Below are 18609 nucleotides of genomic sequence, written 5' to 3' on the forward strand. Positions count from 1 at the left end.
TTCTTGCAGTGAGGGACCCAAAACTGGACGCAGTACTCGAGGTGCGGCCTCACCAGGGCTGAGTACAGAGGGACAATGACTTCCCTACTCCTACTGGCAACACTATTTCTAATACAAGCCAGGATGCCATTGGCCTTCTTGGCCACCTGGGCACACTGCTGGCTCATGCTCAGCCAAGCATCGACCAACACTCCCAGGTCCATTTCCTCCACACAACCATCCAGCCACTCTGCCCCAAGCCTGTAGTGTTGCCTGAGGTTGTTGCGGCCAAAATGCAGGACCCAGCACTTGGTCTTGTTGAACCTCATCCCATTGGCTTCAGCCCAGAGATCCAACCTGTCCAGATCTCTCTGTAGGGCCTCTCTACCTCCGGGCAGATCAACACTTCCTGCCAGCTTGGTGTCATCTGCAAACTTACTGAGGGTGCTCTCAATGCCCTCATCCAGGTCATCAATAAAGATATTGAAGAGGACAGGCCCCAGCACCGACCCCTGGGGAACACCACTCATGACTGGTCACCAGCTGGATTTAACTCCATTCACCACCACTCTCTGGGCCTGGCCCTCCAGCCAGCTCCTTACGCAGCAAAGAGTGTACCTGTCCAAGCCACGGGCTGCCAGCTTCTCCAGGAGAATACTGTGGGAGACAGCGTCGAAGGCTTTGCTGAAGTCTAGGTAGACCACATCAACAGCCTTTACCTCATCCACCAGACGGGTCACTCAATCATAGAAGGAGATCAGGTTGGTCAAGCAGGACCTGCCCTTCACAAACCCATGTTGGCTGGGCCAGATCCCCTGGTTGTTCTGCGAATGCTGCATGATCTCCCTCAGGACAATCTGCTCACAACCTTCCCTAGCACCAAGGTCAGGCTGACAGGCCTGTAGTTCCCCAGATCCTCCTTACGACTCTTCTTGTAGATGGGAGTCACATATGAAGTATTGTCATTAACCGTGCATTTATGGATTGGCCTCGTGGTCTGCTGATAGTATTCTGTGCAGCTACCATGACGTTTGGTTTTGGTTGTTTGATTTTAGGAATGCTATCTGAAGAGCCACTGCTCTGCAGCTGCCTCTGTTGGCTAATCAAACATCAGGTCTCATGGCTCTCCACTGGGTATCCTCTTGCATCTCTCTCTCTAGAGAACATACACATGCTTCATTTCAACCATGAGTAGTCACCAGGCTTTAATCTTAGCACCGTAACTCATGTGCTCAGGGTTAAGTCAAGGCACGGTGATGAAATGCAAAAGCTCGTCTTGAGGGCTGCTGCAGAGAAACATAAAGGAACAACCATGCATGCAATCTGCTTTCTTTGGACAAGCTTATGAGCAAGGTAACGCAAGTAGTGCCTACCCTACATGAGGGGAATAAGAATACTACTTGCAGGAATTACTTTTTTCCAACTGCTGCAAGCTGTTCCCACCACTGCAAACTGGTACTGTTGTAATCTCCTCCTGAGATGTCCTTAACACTGCTTTAGTGATCAGTTAACTGCAGGCACTTGCCAGGAAGGCTCATGCTGATCACTCCTCCTCCCCACTGAGCCCACATTTCCCACTGCGCTGACCTCCAGTCTCCCCAGCATCCTGCTTTCCCGCCTGGAGCTGCTATGTGACATGGGATGAGCCAAGAGCTGCTGGTTTTGTTTCATGTTATTTCTGTTACAATACTCCTAAAAGCACAGCCATAGCCAGGAGGATCTCATGCTATGGTTTACAGGCCCTGATTGTCAGTTACACAAAGATGCCTGTGTGGTCCTAACTGCCTGCAAAATGGGAATAAATGGCATTACCAGAACACTGCAGAAGGACAGCTCAGTCTTTATGGGAGTCATGTCCATAATGTATATCTGATGCTTAGGCTAGAAACTGTGTGAAAGTAGGAAAGGAAACAGTGGGACTGGGAAATTTTATATGAGCTAATCAGACAAATAAATCTATAGAAGGGAGCAGCAAGTCCTGCAGGTGACTGGTTGCCACTACAAAAGGTGTCAACAAGCAAATAAAGATGCAGTAAACTTGAATAAACAGGCTTTTGGAACTATATACTACAACCTGGCGACAGTAAAATGTACTTAGTGATTATTCACTTGGAATATTTGTCACATATTAGGCCCTCAGCAAATGAGATAGACTTCAACATAAAGTTGGATTAACAGAAATCCTGTTCAGCTAAAGAAAACCTCCTGTGGGCTTCACATTCCTGCAAGGTGGTCACAGGAGGCTATTAAAAACCATAGGAACAGGCATCTGTGTAACGTATTATGTATATTAAAATCTTTGAATACATCTCAGCAGGTTCTCTAGAGGAGATGGTATTTCATTTCTTCTGCTGGCTGAATCTGCATGACCAGGATGGGTGAAAATCCCTCGTCACGTATTTATGCAGGCCAACTTTCAAAGCTCCCACCACATCGTGCATTTCAGCAACAACTGAAGCACACAAGCACCACTCTGCAACACAGTGCATGCTGCAGACTTCAGCCACAGGCATGAAGTTGTTTGGCTGCCAGCTTGCTGGGAGTGCAGTTACGGAACCCACTGTCAGTTGGAATATAGAAGTACAGAGTCCGAGCCTGGCACTCTTCTACAAAGGTACAGCCCTGTTTACCTCAGCCACCCCACCCAGCCTTGCTGCAGGCTGTTTTACAGTATACCCACTTTCGTCATTTTGCAGGAACTAAAACAGAAATAGGAAACTGGAGCTCTTCGCCCAGAACCAATTTTAGTCTCCTTGCAGGAAGGAGGCAGGAATGAATGCTACCAGTATCTCAGTTTATTCCAAGATACATCTGAAATGCTTTCCCACATCAGTACCAGTGAGTGAATTACTGTTGTGAAATCAGTTTGTGCCAATTCTTTTTCTATACCTGCACAATTCCCCTGAAACCACTGCAGCTCAGTTCTACCTATCCTAGCACAGATCACTGGTTTTACAGCAGACAGACCCATTGATTTTGCTAGGACATCTCCTGGGATGAAACCCTCCCCAGTTTAACTAGGGATGGCAGACGCTGTCTCTAAACATCTGCTGGCTGCTGGAACGGCTCTCTGATTACTAGCAAGCAATGCTGATGAATGTAAAATTACTTATCAGACAAAAAGAAGGAAAATATTTGAAGAGAGTTACACTAGGGTTGGTGGCAGGATGGGAAGGCATTTAGGGGAGATCACAAAGACAACATTGTCACAAACTGATTTGGCTTATTCAAAGCACTAAGATATGCAATTGTGAGAAACTGTAAGATTTCAATTCTCCTATTCAGCCTGGAGTTTCTTTAGATTCTAATTACTGCAGTGTAGAAGAAAAGAAAGCAACTAACAGAGAAAAAAAATGACCTTTTATGGAAGCTTGGCACTTCAATCCGGTGAGGTTTGAGAACGTTATTATAAGAGTTTATTATATAATAATCTTAGTAACATTTCATATTAAATAATTAGAGCAGAATTCTCTTATCTGCCTATGCATGTCACCACTGACCTGCATCTCACCTACAGAGCCACTTGTGGCCTTTAAAAAATCTGCACTAGCAGCTGGAGGGAAGAAATATTACATTCTTGACACAGAACTGCAGTGTGTCCTTGGGCACTGAGCCAGCGAGAGAGCTGTATGAGCAGCCTTGTCCCTGCAGCACCAGGATGGCCATGGGGAGCCCTCACAGAGCTCCATCACCGCCTGCTTCCCTTGAATGCCACCTACAGAGCCATACACTGGGGCTGAGTTTCCCTGTCACACGTCACGTCCCTGGGGCAATGGTATCTGCTGCAGCATCTACAGATTTTGTTCTTCTCCAATAAGGAAGGGCATTCTGTTCTTGGAACTTTTCATCTAGAACACCCCAACAGTTCAAACACCAGGCACACAGCCAGATCAGCATAATGGAAATGGCCTTCTGCGTTATTCTGGGAATTTGAAATTTGTATCCAAATTCCATGGCTTGAACTCATCTCTACTTATAACGTGTAACATAACAGTCTAACACTTCATGCACTGTCTTTCCCTTGATAGAACAACAGAAAAAAAAATTGAAGAATGCCTGATTCAATCAGGCTTAGCTTCCAATGGGATAAAATTAAACAGCTTTCTGCTGGTGCCACAAGGAAGGCGCATCAGGTACCACTGCAATGCTTTAATCACGCAGCCTCTGAAAAAGGATCAGCAGCACATATACCGCAGCAATATCAACTTAAATCCCAAAGCTTAGAAATGCAAGATGTTTGATTAAATAAGGAATTCATCTTTCCCTTTCCACATGATCTTGGAGATTTCTTTTTGACAAGCGAGACATTTGCCTTTTTTTGATAATGGGAGCTGATGAGGTGTAAGTAGAGAAACTTAGAGAAAAGGATAACCTCAGTGCTTCCATCCCTTCAGCAAAGCCCTGCATTAACTGAAAAATCAGCCTGTTACTTACAGCTCCTTCTCCTATCATCTGTTTGCAGAAGTTCATTGCTTAATTCCCATTCATATCGCCTCTGTGGAGAAGAACAGGCTGATGACATTTCAGTTAATCATAATCTTCCCTTTCTGTGACAACCTGCCAGCAGCCTTTTTGAAAATAAACTTGCAGAATGAAATTTTTAAGAAGAAGGATTTTTCCTCATCATCATGGAGGGAAGGACCTGACAAGATGAATGCAAGTGAATATTTCACAAATGAAAAAAAATTCTTCTGGATTTATTACCATTTCCCTCTCAATATTAGAGGTAATTCTTCTGGCAAATTTGTACTGACGTAACTTTACATTTTTGCCTTTATCCTCTTTAGAATATAGGGCTCTCACTGCCTCTGTAACATACTTGCTAGCAAGAAGGATAGCTTAGGTTTCCATTGTCCAACTTAATTATCAGGCAGCTGCAGAAGTGCTAATATAATCATGCCTTTGTGGGCATGCATGCGTAGAGAAAATCCTGTGTAGGGTAAGAAAGCAAAGAATCTTTCAGAAGATTTCAAGCCCATACTGCTAGCCATCTTAAATGTCACACAGTCTAATAACTACAGCTATTTTAACCCAGCTAATGTCCTAGTAAAGGAACTGGAAATGCAAGAAGGAATTGGAAAGGCTTGTGGGGTTGCTGAGGGCAGTGAGCTCAAAGAAGCCATCAGCAGCAGTTGAACTTAAGTCAGGGCAGGTGTAAAACTTGGATGGAGGCCACAGAAGCCTAAAGAAATACTATGAGCCAGAGGCAAAGCCACAAGCAGAGGCATGGCTGACAAACAAAGAAAAAAGTCAGAGGCCGGGCGTCATCCAAAGCGACAGCTTTTGTGGCAGTTCAATCAAAGCTGCACAAGTGTCAGCACCTTTTGTTCGTGGCAACAAAAGCCAGGATGTTGAGCTCTCTGGAAATAGCCTATGCTGTAGATAGCTGTAATGTCATTGAGAAGAAGAAATTCAAGTTTCTATCAGCAACTGCGTGCTGCCAGCTTAAAGCCAGGAAAAATATCTCTGGTAGCACCTCCTGCCTCTGCAGGGCTGGTGGGCCATGCCAGCTACTCCCAGATGGGCTTTCCTGTCTGTGTGCAGTCAGTTAGAAGACTGTAGCATCCTTGCCCAGAGAAGCATCAAACCTTTGTTAGCAGGACGGAGTCAGCAATTTATTCATTACAGAAGCCGATAAAGAGTCAAGAACATATTCCAGCAGCCTTGGAACACAAGGCAGAGAGAAAGAGAAGGAAAGAAATTGTTGCGTGTATGGTAGAAAGACAGTTGTGCTAGCTTCTGAAGGTGCAGTGTTATATCACAGCCAGGGTTATTGGGGAACTGAGGTCCTGAGCTCTTTGCAGGAGCCGTAGAGCTTCCAGGAGTGCATAGATTTACAACTTTCACTCTGAGTGCAACAGCTGTGAAGAAATTCACTCTATACTTTCTCTAAGACAAAAATGTCAACATTAATTTGCATTAGAATCATAGAATCATTAAGGTTGGAAAGGATCTCCAAGGTCATCCAGTCCAGCCATCCACCTGCCACCAATATTGCCCAATAAACCACGTCCCTCAGTGCCACATCTACAGATTTCTTGAACACCTCCAGGGACAGTGGCTCCACCACCTCCCTGGGCAGCCTGTGCCAGTACCCAACTGCTCTTTTGGAGTTTTTCCTAATACCCAACCTGAACACAACTTGAGGCCATTACCTCTCATCCTATTAGTTACAAGAGTAACTGGTTCCGTGGATAGATGTTTTGCTACATTTTTTTTCTTAGAAGTAATGGAAAAGTCAAAGACAGTTGCTTTACAAGCACTTAGGCAGTATTGGCATTGAGAATTATTCCTTTCAAAGAACTTTAATTCCAGCTCCTTCTGCAGTGGGTAGGAAGCTCACACCCACTGTACGCCCCCATGGTCTATCTGACTTCTTCACACAATGTACAGCATAATCTCTGTGCTTCTACTACAGAAGGTGGCCAGCCGCGTGACTGGTAACCATAGCAGCTGCAATAACCAAAAAATCCAGGGCTGAATGTATGCTCAAGTCTGTTCCTTTAGCACCGTTTTATTTCTGTGATCAGCATCAGTGGGTATACTTCAAAATGTCTCTGTGCTCCGTGAGCAGAGAGTCTTATTGCCACGTGGAATACAGCATGTCTCACACAGAAGAATGTTTTCTGTCAGTTTCTTGACTTTTGTAATGTCTAGAGATATTTTTCAGGAGCTATAATCTCAGGCATTCAAACTAAAATTTCTATTTCTTGTATGGGAAAGATTGGACCTGGAGATTTTCCATGCTGGAATCACTGGTCTTTTTCCTGTCACGTGCTGAGTGTTGCCTGCCAGGGATTGAGAAGTAATGGCAGGCAATAATATCTGATTCCTTCCCAGCAGTAATGCCAAGGCACGGCATCATGATACCACTAGCTGCCTCAGTGCTATTAACTCTTTCAGACAGAATCCGTTTACTTTCCATGTGTGGTGAAAGTTGGCAGGGTATTGCTCCCTTACTGTTACTTTGCAGCTAATCAGAAACTTGGGAGAACTTCATACCCTGGAGAAGACTGCTGCAGGACGGGCCTCTCCTCCTAGACTATAGGCTAGGCTATGGGATCTACTTCCTCAACACAGCCCTCCCCAGGGACCTGAAGACCCTTAGAGACCCAATAGTTGCAGCAGCCCTGGTCTGCCCAGTCCTCTCCCCATTGCTGGAGTGAACATGCCACAGATACACACCAGTGCAGTAGGGGAGAGCAAAGAAGGGGAGGAACAGCAAGAACAAAATGAAGATGAGTGGTGTCATTGCAGACAGTGTGGATTGTTGGTGTGTGTATTTTGACAGAATATCGTCTTAGTTTTGGTAGCAAATCTACTACTGTCGGCATTTAGAAGGCTGTTAGCATTATGGCACTGGTATACCGTCTCAAAGGCAATTGGTTCCCGACAGTATGTCACACTTGGACATAATCCAAAGCCAGTGACAGTCTAAGACCTGTGAGTTATAAAGCCAATCTCTGCATGCTTATTTATATTAGAAAGCTCACATTTCATCCCAAAGCCCAAAAGCAAGATATACCTCAACAACATGCAGCAAATTACAGATGACTCATGGAATCTGAGCTCAAGTTCTTTGGACTACAGCACAAATACTACCACCTAAGCAGCTACTTGGCTGAAGAGTCCCTTTCTTTAAAAAAAAAAAAAAAAAAAAAAAAAAAAAACACCACTGTCTCTAAGAATATCAGGAGTCTCAGTGCTATTATTTTCAGCGACATTCATTTAAACAGAGGAAGGACAGCAAGTAGCATCATCTAAAAAGAAATTTAATGCAGAAATCTGGAGTGCCCAGGTAACAATCTTACAGGCCAGACTCGTTTTGCTTTCTTACAGAACAGCGAAGACACATAAGGACATTTGACCAACACAGAGAACAGCTGATCTAGACCTCTCCAGAAATAAAAGTATGAGTTTCTACAGTTTTGGTCAAGGTGCCACAGCTACTGGTTGTAATAAGCATTCATCTTTGCAGACTAGCATAGACAAAACTTACTGGCAGCCTTGGCTTGCAGCCTCCTCTACTGATGTGAGTCATAGGTGGCCCTCAGGAGAGCAAGAAGGAAGTACTCAGGGAAAGTACTCCACAAAGACAAAGTAAAGGCCTGCTTCTTGCCGGCAGGCACAGAATGAGCCAGGAATAAGGGGCTGGAAGACCCCAGCACTCTGGTTTCAGGGACACATAACTCAAGCCCCTTCCTGTAGTGATGAGGTGAAGAACTGTTGCACCTGTTCTTCCCTCAGATTCTAACGTGAGAAACTCACTCACCAACTCCAAACTCCTCAAAGGATCTCTGTATCAGGTACAGTCCTAGTCATGCCAGAGCTTACACAGTTTGTTAAAGCTTAGGGTGGTGACAACTTGAGTTCATGTGGCCGACAATTCCATTTATTGTTATTTATGTCCATTTATTGTTTTTTCATTATTTCTGTAGCTTAAGAACTGAATTGCTAACATCAGCTTTTTTATAGGACTGCATCTAGCTACGCGCCAGCAAAGGATCACTTACCTTATTACATTTTTCCATGAATCTCTTGTGTAAGTTCTTCTATTCTCACCGAACAACAGTCTCTTGGTTGGCTTTTAGTTCTGTGGAAACAATTAACTTAGCATACCATCTTTTCTGAGAAATTTAGCCAAAACCAAGTCCCCTATTAAAATTGGATTTCCAGTCAAGCGAATTACAATGATGTCTCTTCTATCCAGACATTTTCTATTAAGGCATATTAACTCTCTTTATTCTGCTCTCTTCCACAGAAAGTAATTATCAAGGCCCCCTAAAAAACAGTTTTAAGTTTTGCCTTTTCATGTAAATGTTTATTACTATGCTGTTACCCCTTCAAGACCAAATGATAAAACTGCAGAGATTTTAAATATTTGTCAGTGTAATGTAAAAGTGGTGTCACTGAGCAGTTTTTGTGTAGTTAGACAAAGTTGGTAACAGATGTGCTTACGTCAGCTCTGATAACATTCATTTTAAAGATATTCTAAAGTAATTACTTCCCTTGCAGTATTCAGTCCATCTCATGGCTGAATATAATCTTCACTTGTTGGTACATTACACATTTTGAGAGGAATTGGTGAAGTAATTGCTGGTACAGTGAGGAGGGATCATCATTCATCTTAAAGTATGGCCTTACTTTAAATAGCTATTAAAAGGCCTAGCCATAAAAGGTAACCTACATGTAAAAAAAATGTGTGAGATTCAGACATTTTATAAATTTGGTTGAGTATGAATAACAAGGCAGCTTTCTATTTGTGACACAGTATACATAGCTATGGGAAATTATGGCACCATGCCTTCCTTTAATTTGTTGTTGCTGGGAAAGGCTGTGGAAGCTGGCTTAGCATCAATTTTCAAACACTCCAAAGATTCAGTAGATACAGATGCACTTCTTAGAAAAGCCATGGGAAACGCCTGGCTCCTCGGGCGCTTGTTGCCATTGTGAGAGGCCAGCTTACAGCACAAAGCACTGTGCCTGATAATGAGCACGGAACTACCTCCGGTAGTTGCTATGATCATTAAGCTGCTTTTCATAGAATCAGAGAATCGTTAGAGTCGGAAGGGACCCTTAAAGGCTGTCTAGCCCAACTCCCTTGCCATAAGCATGAACACCTACAGCAAGATCAGGTTGCTCAGAGCCCCGTCCAGCCTTGGGTGTCTCCAAGGACAGGGCATCCACCATCTCTCTGGGCAACCTGTTCCTACAGGTTTTCTACCTGTATCTCTTTTCTTCCCATATACACTCTGTAATGAAATGCAGCAGGCCTTTGAGGATGAAGAGCAATAGAAGCAATTCTTGCTCTTTCATTTGTAATTTGGATATAACACTTGTGACTGTAACTCACTGCGAGATGTGGTGACTCATACAGATCTTCCTGGTGGGTTTGACTCAACCACAACTCCTGAGCAAAATGAGCAGGGAGAGCAGAGTTCTGGAGCAGATTTCCTGTCTGAGAACAGGTGGGGAGCTGCCTAGATCCCTTGGGGCTGGGCTGTCACCAGGGCTCCTCGCGAGCAGGCTGTGGTGGTGTCTGTGACCTTGGTGGGATGGCAGAGGCCACCCATTCCTTTAAACAAACAGCTGGGATCAGAGAGCTAGAGGAAGGTTTATGATGGCTATAAAAGCATCATCACCTTCACAAAACATTTCAGAAGATTTCAGAGTGCTTTTTTTTTTTTTTTTTTAATAATTCACGAACCCTTAGGAAAAAAAAAATCAGAAAATACAACTGTAACTCTGGCTCCAGTTCCTACCTAGCCTAAAAGGCTGAATTCTGCTTAGCTTTCCTTTCCCTTTAAGTATCAGCCTTCAATTCCATACTGTTAAGGAATTAATTCTTGCTCTGTTGGTCCTTATTCTTGATTATTAGCTCTTGCTTTGCTTTTATAGTCTAATCTCTCCTCTTCTCCAAGCTGTATGTTCTTCCTCCTGTGGGTGTGTTCGCCCACCCCCACCTCATTTTTCTTGCCTTGCAGGAGGATTTGCATCTTGTTAATATTATTTTTATCCCATTTCTTCTTGTTCTCATTTTAACCATCGTTTTGTTATCCAGAAACCATCTTCCAGTGTGGCCAGACCAAGCTCTGACTCTTGCTTCCAGATGATTATTCCCCTAATTCTCCCTGATCCCATTCCAGCTACCTGGAGCACTGAGGAGAGCAGGGCTGTGGTCGAGCACAGCAGCCCACTGCAGCCCCAGCTGCCTCACTGAGGGCTGCCTGTAGAATATGGAAAGTTTCAGATGCCTTCTCCCAAGCCTCACTACTCACACAGAGGCAAGGTGCAGCCCAGGGAAGGAGTTGGATCTGTGTGCACTGTGCAGGAGAAGCACTCCCTGCCTGGGTGTCTCAGCAGCTGGGTACAACACCTGGCAGGCCACCCTAAAGCTGTCCCCAGCAGTGAGGCCCTGCAGCTCCTCCCAGCTCATCCCTCCTGCATGACATGCCAGGAGCTTGTGACACATCCATGCAGAACATCGTGTTTGAGGCTGCATCCAAAATACACCCTGCAGCCACCCACTCAGAGCAAACTCGCTGTGTTTGCCTTAGGAGAACAAAGGCTGAGCAGGTTGGGCCTGCCAAGCGCACAGCCAGGATCCAACGTCCACAGCACCTGAACCCACCCATTCACTAATCCCTGCACAGCTGTGGAAAACCACCCCATGACACAGGCATCACAGGGCACTGTGAGAGGCATGCAACAAAATGCCACATGAACTGGAGCCCCAGTCAGATACGTAGCATCGTCTGCGAGCTGTAAGGCCATGGAAATAACTTCTGTGAGGTTGGAGAACGATGTTTACCAAGACTTAAAGCAGGGTGTCCACAGTGCTGGGGCACTGCGGGGAGTGGGGCTGCAGGCCTCCCCCTGCCCTGGGGAGCAGGCTCCACCCAGCTCACCACCCCGCTGCCAGTTCAGTGTCTGTCTGGACAGCGTGCCTGCAGGTGTCCTGTAACCCCAGGAATAATTCCCTGGACATTGAACAGCCTGTAACTCTTGCACTCACACCGGTCTGCACAGCTCTGTGCGAAGGTAAGGCTTCAGAGGAACAGTTTGCAAATGTAAAGGGAAGAACACGTACTTCCAGGCGGGATGGTTTATTGCAGACTAAGAAAAATGAAACAAGGAAGAGAGAAATAAAACGCAAGTGTGGAGCAGAGCCTCCATCTCACACCCTCTCCCAGCTCTGCAGACAGGCAGGCCCTTACTTTCGAGACTGCTACAGGGTAAGCACACAGCAGCCCCATGCAGACAGCAACAAGATCCCGGCTGCTCTCTTCACTGAGCCCCCTACATAACCCTGAGCCAAACCCTGCCTGCCAGAGCCCCTGAGGTCGGGGCCCTGCAGAGCCCATTGCCTGCTGAACATCCCAGGAGAGTGCCTGGCCGTCCCACCAATTTCTGGTCCTGCTTGATCCTGCAGCTTCAAAGGATCGCCAGCATTGATGTGTCCTTGAGACCGTTCCCTGAGTAGCACATTTCAGTTGTGATTTTCTGTGTTTACAGTATTCGAAATAGTGCGCTGGAAACAGTTACATAAGCAAAGAAGAGTGATAACAAAAGAATTTGCAAACATGCTACCACAGTCCTATCTGGCTTTTTTCTTTTTTTTTTGGATGAGGAGGTGGGCAAGGAATACAAAGGGACAAAAAAATTACTTGCAGGTTTGTGCTCACAGCTGAAGTCTGTGTTAGCCTGTGCTGTGCCCATGCTTCCCACTGCAGACTGGACAGAGCCTTCGTTTAATCACTTCGTTGCCAATTGGTTTCAAACTCATCCTTCGCATTACACACAGAGCAGGGAGCCCAGTTCTCACTGCTCTGCTGCTGACAGCTTCCAGCTCACTGCTCATCTGCAGGCATTTGGCCCAAGGAGGTCAAAGCACAGCTGGTGCCTGCAGGTCCCCCATGTCCCACTGCACACAAGTGCTACTTTCTCCTGCACTAACAGGGCCTTTGTGTCAGACAGGTTTGCAAGCATAGCGGATCATAGGGGACCCAAATTCAAAGCTGGGAAGCAGATCCTCATGAAGAGATTCCTCATGCTGTGGGCAGGATGCTAGCACAGGAGCCTGAATTTAAGTGTGAGCTGAGCTTCTAAAGAGAGAATGTAGGCCCATGCATGGGACTGTGGGCTTACCTGCTAGGAGGCAGGGCGCACGCTCTTACAGAAAGGAAAATGTCCTGAGAGCCCAACCAGCAGGAGCATAGGGTTCTCTTAACATTTCTGGTAAAGTCATTTTGGCAGCAGAAGAAATAAACAAACTTACCTCTTCTAAAGAGAACTGTGTGCTGGAAGTACACATCTAGTTCTTGTGTATTCTCCCAAGAGAAAATACAGTACTCTTTCCCTTCATCCTGAGGATATCTTTATTACGATCAACTGAGAGTTCAGCATTACTCAAGGACATTGTTAATGAATGCCTCTAGGCTTCAAAGAACAGAGTCTTGAGAGCACTACAAATTAAATATAATAACTTGCAGTTCTGCAGTGCCTTCCATCTGAAGATCTCAGGTGTTTGTACTGATTCCTGTGAATTAAGCTCAGTTACTCACAAGTGAGCTATTTGTGACAACTACTGAACAGCCTAGAAGCAATGACAGAGCTGTAAGGACTTATGATTGGGATGAGAATTGCCCCCAGGTGCCCGCTGTTCTGGGAAAGCCCTCTCTTCAGCAGTGTGCACTAATGGAGAAGAAGAGATCCTCCCACCATGCCCTGTGGCAGCTGAGGAAAATGAGTGACCTCAGCTGCTTGAGAGAAGGCCTCAGATGGAGCATCCTAGTCACGTGAATTCATCTCCTGAGAGAGGCCCAGGGAGCTGGATTTAAGACTTACGTACTCTCAGTGCTTCCCTGCTGGCTCACTATGAGCCAAACACAGGAACCTCCATCCTCAGGTGGTTTAGGTCTTGTGAGGAAGGGGAGCAAACTGTCCTCACTCTGTCCGTAACACTCCTAACACAAGACTCCAGGTTTTATGCAGTCCTTTTGTTCTCATTCTCAATGATTAACTAATTCAGTAAAAGCTACGGTGTGGCCCATTAAGACGTTTCTCCTCTTTCCATCGCCTCCATCAAAAGTGGTAACTGGCAAAATATTTAAAGACAAGAAAAATGAACATAAAGGGATGCTTTTATTCCAATTAAAGTGACCAGGAAAAGCTGATAGGTTAAAAAAAAATTCATCTCTGATTATTCTGGCTGCCTGTGTTTCAGGAGTCAAAGCTGAGGGTAGGTTTAGGGCTTGAACCATAGAAGCAGTGGTGTGAAATGCAACAATACCATTGATCTGAAAGTCATGCTGCCAAATGCCTCAATTAAAGGCTTTATTCCCCTTCACCCAGTAACCTCCTCATGCCAGTTTTTAGTAGCTGTGAGGTCATGGATTGAGCCCGTTCAAACTGCCATGTTCAGATCCCAGCTTTTCCTAGTTTCAGTCATTCAAGTTTTAGATATTTTAAGTAGGAAATCCCACTGATCTGAAGGCTGCAGGGAAGTCCAGAGAAGAAGACTCACTGTAATTGGTGGGCTAGCTTTAATTAACAGTGAGTTGTAAAGTAAAACAACGAATCAATAAAGTATATGTTGGTCTTGAAGGCTTTTTCTGCGTTCTTTCTAACACTGTTTGATTTATGCCAGAGGCAAAATAACAAAATTTCTTTCAGCGGGATGGAAGAGAAACAAACGGTGTGGGCTGGGCAGCTGGTGGAATCCTGCCAGAGAGGGAGGTCTGAGGCACGTCCGCATCGCGCGGCTGCAGGGAAACGTGTGCTCCCAGCAAGAGGAGACTATCCAAAGGTCATGGGGTAGCTAAGCAACAGAAGGGAAAAATCCTCCATTGTGCTACTTCCAGCTGGAAATAAAGCAAAAAATATATATATTTCTGGGTTTTCCTGGCACTACTACCCTGTGGGTAGACAACATTGCTATGAGAGCAGGGGGTGTCTGGTTTTACCCTTTGCAGGGTTGCTATGAGACATGAAGTAAATGAACTCTGTTGTGCCATGCTTTCCCCACCTGAAGACATATATGGTATATCTCACTGTATGTAACACACCTTATCACCAGAGCTGGGAGGTCTACCTACAGTGCTATTCTGCAAGATGTTCAGGTAGAAGAAGCTGCAGAAGTTGAGATATAACTATTTTCTATTTATTTCCATTAGGTAGACACACAGTAGGAGCCATTTTGACATGTGTTAGTGTAGGTGGAAATGACTCATTTGGCTGCACTGGAAGCTAGCTGCTGTAGACTGGCTGCTGCTGCAGTCCTAAATAAATCCCATAAAATAGATCTCAAAAAAAAAAAAACGTGAATCTTGCTGCTCTGTTACTACTTAAGTTAATATATTTAATGTGTACATAAACCCATGGACCTTAATTTATACACATGTGAACATACTTACACTGCCTATATTGTATTCAGCCTTCAAATTGCCTGCGTAACATACAAGCAATGTCACAGAAAGACCCCAGGTTTTCCCATTGCCTTTACCATAACATAAGACAAGCTAGAAAACACCATACAGAAATTCCCTCAAGATTGTCTACATGCTGTCAAAGAGTCCTTTATATGCAGAAAGGGCATTAGCAGCCAATGTATTGTAACAGTGTGGACAAAGCAGCTATCAAGCATTTACCAGTTTAATGTGTATCTTTAAATCTGTATCTCTATCTGTAGGTCAGGGTGTACCTTTATCTTTAGGGCTGAGGCTGAACAGCACCTTCCCAACAGGCAAAGAAGGGCTCATACTAAGCTTTTCCACCATTTCTTTTCTTTGCAACAGGGACTCATGCCATGATTGCAAAAGCATGGATGTAAGCAAAGTGCCCTTGCAGTGTAGCTATTTCCTCCTGCCACAGGGGAGTTCACTGAGCAGACTTGCTTCCTTTATCCTTGCCTGGAAGGAAAGCTAACACTGCCAGCAGTGACCCTGCAGCTATTGTACTGGTGTCACACGCACCTGCCTACAGCCTTGCAGCAGCTTCACCTGCCTGCCCTGGGAAAGATCTCAGAAAATTTCCCAAGCTGTAGAGCCAGGGTTATGCACATGCACTGCATTCACCATGAGTCTTCTTGCAGTTCCCCGTAGTTTCAAGAGGTCCCTTATTTGAGAGTGCTTGGGTGTCTGGAAATGCAGGGCATGGAGCAGCATCCTCAGGGGCACCTAACCTCCAACTAAGTCAATGAAAGGCATTCATTTCTTATAACTCACTCTGTAACTCTTCCTTTCCACTCATTTTCTACACTGAATCTTGCTGTAAGCATTCGAATCTTGGGTATCCTGAAAGTAGAATAATGGTAGCACAAAATGGATGCCTGAGACCTACCCTGAGCGCAGGGCTGTAGTAGCAGAAGTCAAAGCTGAGTATGCATTTGAGTGCTCCACGCACCCTATGGAAAGCTTGCAACTGTGCTCTGCGTAACTACATCCCCAAATATTTTCTGTAGCAAATAGGTCACTCCCATTTTGGCACACATAAAGTAATCCAACCCACCTTGCATTGCATGAGTAGGGGGCAGCTGGGCATGTGAGTCTCTGACTTTCTAAATTAAAACACAAGCCCTTGAAAACAGCTTAATATAATCTTTCAGGAGTTCCACCAAGGCTTCTGGCAGGACACTCCTATTTCTCCTTGCATCTGGCCAGGACTGTGCTATTACTGACGATCAAAAAATAAAAAATCCTTCACTGTTTTGTCCTTGTGGAAATCATCCAAATAGATGAGGTTTCAGGCAGCGGCACTGCTTCCTCAGCCTACAATTGCCTTTTCTACTCCAGGAAGATGCATGCGGAGGATCAGACAGGAGGAAGGGCCTTTTGCTTCAGTGATGTGGGAGAGATAAAGGGAGAAACGATTTAGAAACAAAATGATCCCCCAGCTGGAAAGCAGAGATTTGTCCTGAGAGGAGGCGATGTGAAGAGAAACTGCTAAACTTCTGCTGAAAATAATGAAAAACACCTGCAATGTAGCTCCCTAAGGAGACTAATTAAGTGAGAAAACATCAGCACTCATTGGAACTTAGAGGCTCTCAGCAAAATTTAAGGCATTGCCTCTCACATGAATTATTTGCTTGCTATTTTAGGGAAACGTTTTTTGCTTTGTTATACTGATTAGGTGAGAAGATTGATTGACTTCCCACATTACTTTGATTGAATTACATATATCTACATCCTCCAAAACAAGTACATGCCAAATCATTTACACTTTCTGCACATCAGCACCCAAGAAGCCCATTTCTATGCCCAGATTTGTGTCCAACCTGCCACAGGAGCAGGGCTGTCTGCTCACGGGTAGCCTGTTTGCTTATACAAATTGGACATGTGCAATCACTGTAGCCCTTTTCTCCCTTTTGTTTACTTAAATTAGGCCCCACTAGTACTTTAATTTTCCCCCATGGTGGTATTTCCCTATCTTACGGGCTCTTTGAATCCTTTGGAGCATATGCAGAGTGTTTTGCAAGTATGCAGAAAATGATAGTCCCAGCCCGTAACACATAATAGTTAAAAAAAAACATAATCAAGAAGAGGAATAAGACAAATCTGCAGGCAAGTAGAGTAATCATGTCCTAATACATACCTAACTGTCCTGTTTTGTGGCTTGTGACATTTATTTGGCAGTCTTTTAAGTTCACTGTACCACTTTATCTGCTGCCATCTCCTTGTCCCTGCAGTACATGGCAGCGCACGGAAAGTGTGCTACACAGTGCATGAGGCACGGGACCAGCTGGCAGCGTGGCTGAGGGCAGGTGCATGTCAGGCTGCAAGAGCAGAACACAGATGCTGTGGGTGATGTGAGGCTTTTCAGAGCCGGTCAGTGTTATGTGCTCACGGTTTGGCAGGTGCCTGACCCGGGGCTCTGTACTCACAAGAGGCGGTGCAGAAGTAAGGGCAGGATGAGCTGGAGCTGGGGCTTGCCTGGTGTTGCACATCCCCAGGTGCTGTGAGATGGGAAGTCCTGCTGCATTTGGACACTTGAACTCAGTGACTTCTCGTCAGCTCCTGCTCTTCGTTCCTCAGCTCCTCAGTCATGAACACAGGTAGGGGCCTGCTCTCTCAGAAGGGAAGTGAGAGAACAGATTAGTTAGTATTTGTGAAGCAGGCAGTTACTATAGTGATAAGCAGCACAGAAAAACTCATGAGGAAAGTAATTGCCTTCAATGCGGATAGTATGCAGTCAATAAAGCACGGAGACACACTCTGAACAACGGAGCGAAAAATACCAAGTAGCTGCTCATTAAGTGCACACGATCCATCCAGTGCCCTGGGTGAGGCAAGGTCCCAAGGAGCGGTGTCTGATCATCAAATTAACAGTGGATTTTTAGCATGAACATACAGGCAGCCTTAACCCCAGCACTGCCAGCTTTGGAAAGCTTGACTGAAATTTTCTGCAGGAGGACTGAGACACTGTAGCGTATAATTATCCTGATGTCATGGTTTTGTGATTTTCGGTTATTGGTATTCCACATCATAACATCATGTAGTGGATGTACCTGGTTCTCAGAAGAGAAGGACTACTACAGTCCCCACGGTACTTTGCTCCTCTGTTACCATTTTCTGGCCGGAGGGAAAAGATAGAAGCTCGCAGTATAAAAGCTTGCAGATCACGAGACCTCGTCCCTTTTTCCGCCCGTCTCTCATCTTGGCAGCACCTCGCTCTCCAGCCGTCTTATCGTCGGTCGTAGAGTAAGGCCTACCTTCATTTTGGGACATTCTCTCTCTCTGTATTGGATTTATCAGCTTAAATTGTAATTATATTGTAGTATAGTGTGTTGTTTTGCATTCCAATATCTTATTTAGTAAATTAGTTTGTTTCTCCTCAGATTGTTGCCACTGTTCTTTGCTCTCAGGGCCATCTCCTTACCCTTTTTTCCCTTTTCCCTTTTCCCGGGGTGTGGGCCCATGGGTCCCCCGTCCCCTTCGTCACAGAACCGGGCCAAACGCCCGTAAACCGTTGACACCAGATCATAAAGACAGAAATTCCATGTTGTGGCATCAAATGAACACACATCATCTGGGGGACTAAGGTCCCCAGTACTGAGCTCTGTCACTTCGACCAAGAGGAATCTGACTGCAGTATCATCCTTGAAATGTGGAGCAATGAAGGTGCTCAGAAATC

General features: G+C 45.2%; 1 long non-coding RNA gene across 1 annotated transcript; it reads right to left on the reverse strand.

Annotated features, from left to right (window-relative positions):
- LOC110400750 lies at nucleotides 17050-18393 on the reverse strand. Its single transcript, XR_002440049.1, has 3 exons — nucleotides 18355-18393; nucleotides 17360-17538; nucleotides 17050-17251 (listed from the first exon to the last, which is right to left on the reverse strand). It is a non-coding gene; the product is annotated as an uncharacterized LOC110400750 (long non-coding RNA).

Source organism: Numida meleagris, chromosome 6 (assembly GCF_002078875.1).
Source record: "Numida meleagris isolate 19003 breed g44 Domestic line chromosome 6, NumMel1.0, whole genome shotgun sequence".
Lineage (NCBI taxonomy): Eukaryota > Metazoa > Chordata > Aves > Galliformes > Numididae > Numida > Numida meleagris.